Below are 3,327 nucleotides of genomic sequence, written 5' to 3'. Positions count from 1 at the left end.
ACCACATTTCCCTTAGGGCTTTTGTTGATAAAAAGCATGTGATAGGGATCCTGAAAAGAAAGTATGTCTCAGGAAGTAGGGTTAAAGAAACAGTTACTAAAGTTCAGGGCTTTTGAAACAGCAAGAACTTGAGGAATCAGAATCTGCAAAGGGAAAGAGAACTCAGAGGCATGGACATGTCATTCTGCAAAAATTTCCCCTTGAGGCATTAGCTGGATGATAAAATTTGAAGGACAAAATGCTGAGAAAACAAGCAGAAAGCAGCTGCTAAGATATTATAAATTTAAGCAGATTTTATGGCTGTCTTGTGGTGCAGAGGAGATGAAAATTGTTTAGAACTACAGAAGAGGACCTTACAGAAACCTCAGGCTGTCAGCTGAGACCCCTGAAGGGGCAACACCTATGCAGTAAAAGCAACTTGTAAGTAGATCAACCTTAACTGAAACAGAACCATCTACACAGACTTCACTGGCTGGCAAGAGGAAGAAAGATAATACCATCCAAAGTCCCAACACTTTCTCATTTACAACATCTGGCATTCTGTCAAAAACAAATAATGAGATATGCAACAAAGACCAGAATGGGACACAGAAAATATGTGATAAGATTATATAAACCCAAACAGGTAAGTAACCGTTATTTATATCAAATACTCTAATTCATAGACAAATCTGTTAGGCTGGATAAATAAAAATGCAACTATTTCTGCTTAAAAGAATAGACACATATATACAGGGCAAATGATAAGAAATAATTATAATAAAAGATTAAAAAATGAATTTTGTAATAACTAAATCAATTATTAGTATTACTTTTTATGCAACTAAAATCATATCCTCAAAATAAAATACAAAATTCAAATTTCTAAAATGAAAGTAAAATTCACATATCCAAATAAATAATAGAATACTTTAAAATATTTCTTTCAATAGGTTTCATAAACTAGGAGAAGGCGGGGAGAATAAGCACACAAAAAAATAGACCTGACATTTATCAAAAACCATAGCCAATGACTGCTGATGACCATTCTTTTCAAGAGCATAGATGCATAGATAACATTTACCAAAACTGGTCATATGTTAGGCTATAGGGATAGCTCAATGCAGTTAAAGGGACTGAAAATGTGATCTGGCTTTGATCACAGTGGTATTAATAAAGACATCAATATCAAAAGGAACTCTAAGAAACTTGAATGTTTGCAACTGAAATATATAGTTTCAAATAACCAATAGAACAAAGGAGAAACTAAAATGGTAATTAGAAATATTTTGAACTGAATAATACTGAATATCTGACACATAAAACTGGTTAAGATGCAGTCAAATCTATACTCACAGAGTACAAAGCTGTGCCCTAAATGCATATATTGGGGAAAGAACACTAAAAATTCATGATCTTAACATCTATCACAAGAAACAAACAAACAAGAGAGCAAGCTAAGTACCAAAAATTTAAAGAGGAAAATAATAAAACAGAGAAATAGAGAAAAGTCAAAACAGCCAAAAGAATAATACTGATAAATCTTTTGCAAGATGAGAGAGAGAGAGAGAGAGAGAGAGAGAGAGAGAGAGAGAGAGAGAGAGAGAGAGAGAGAGAGAGAGAGAGAAGGCAGATAATTATGGTTGGAAGAGAATGAAAGTGTGTTTTTAAGGATACGTTCACTGTGTGTTGAACGTATCCACTGGAAAACTCCAGTACTCTAGTAGGAGTCTCATCCTCGCTCCTGAGTTCTCTCTTTGTGCAACTCTCTCCTATCTGATAATATTTTCTGAAAACTCTACCTGCTTAAGTCTCCACAGATTCACTATTCATCTTCTCAATGCCAGGAATCCTTGTAAGGAAACTCTTTCAAGATGCAATCACGGGGCCTCATTTCATCTGTCTCCTAGCTCCATAAGATCATGGCTTAATGTCTAATATCACCAATACTGTTGTTCCTCTTATACTTTGCCCTTTCTTGGTTTTCAAGAGGGGATGCTATTCCAATATGTGTAATTCTATTTGGCTAAAAGCAAAAGTATTAAATTCTTTGAAAGGAAAATGCCAGAATACTATAATGTCTATCTAACAGAATCAAAATAATGTCTAACAACCAGTAAAAGAAAATAATGATGTCTTTCAAGTCATAAAGGGAGGGAAAAATCAACCTACTACTCTCTCAAAAAAATTGTTTTTCAATCAAGGCAGCTATGGAAATGATCTGAGTATCTACCCAAGAATTTCAGTTATAAAGTATCTTAAATATAGAACAATTATGTGATTCCTGGTTAACCCCCGAACTTTTTGAAGGTAGACCTGTGTAATTAGTGACTGAGCCTGGAAGGTACTCCTGTGTGATGAGTTACCTGCCAGACACAAGCGATGAAATGCCTTTGTGATAAACACAGAGGTGACACAGCCTTTCAGAGACATGTCAGGATCTATAAAAGAAAATGTTCACTCTTCAGTGACCTGCATCACAGGAATGTCCAAATATATTTGCTTGGAATAAATTCTGTTCGCTGACCTGATACGTGATAGAGTTATGGGACTACTATCAATATGTTCTCCTTTTGATAGCTTCATAGTCGATAATAGTGATTCTTCTGTTCAAGTTTGGATTCTTGAGGCTTCTCCAGCATGAAATCACTATTTCAACTTGAAGGCTATCCTTCGTTTAAGGGATTGTATCATTATGAGAAAGGACATTTCAAATGAAATCGTTATTTTACTCTGTGGGAGCACATCAATTTATCTAGCTGCGTTGCTCTAACCAATGATGATGGCAATGCAGACCAGCTCCTGTGTTTTGTTATTTTTTAACCACAGTTGAGAAAACTAAAAAATGTATAATAAAGCTATATTTTTAAGTAAAATATCAAAAACAAGAGGCAAGTTATGATAACTTAATATACATATAAAATATTAATTGATCGCTTCTCAGCCTTTTGGCTAAGATCAAGTGTAGTAAAATATTAATTGATATGCTAACTAAATTCTTTTTTAGTTTTATTGTGAAAATCGATCTAAATTTTATTATTCCACAGGTCCTTCCTTACATAGAACAAATTTTGGCAAATATTAATAAATTCTTTCTTTAATGATTTTGTTAGATTTGCTTTTCCCAAAAGCAGACTCCAAAAATAGAATTTGAGTATGTGTAGTTTATTTGAAAGATAATTCCAAGAATCACTAGAGGGAGAATGGAAAAATGAGACAGAAAAAGGAAGAACAAATGAGCAACCAAGTTTGATTCTTCTGAAGACTTTAAAAATTTGTAATATCATTTAAAACTCTAAGAGTACTGATGTGATTTTGGTAATATTTGCTGTAATGACTGAGAATGTT

At 33.7% G+C, this 3,327-nt stretch overlaps 1 pseudogene; it reads left to right on the top strand.

Annotated features, from left to right (window-relative positions):
• Nucleotides 1-2,911: 2,911 nt before the first annotated feature.
• On the top strand, nucleotides 2,912-3,005 carry LOC118714656 (annotated as a pseudogene).
• The last annotated feature ends 322 nt before the right edge of the window (nucleotides 3,006-3,327 follow it).

The sequence above is a fragment of the Pipistrellus kuhlii genome, unplaced genomic scaffold (genome assembly GCF_014108245.1).
Source record: "Pipistrellus kuhlii isolate mPipKuh1 unplaced genomic scaffold, mPipKuh1.p scaffold_m20_p_10, whole genome shotgun sequence".
NCBI classification, from domain to species: Eukaryota; Metazoa; Chordata; class Mammalia; order Chiroptera; family Vespertilionidae; genus Pipistrellus; species Pipistrellus kuhlii.
This window is presented reverse-complemented; position numbering and strand designations above follow the sequence as displayed.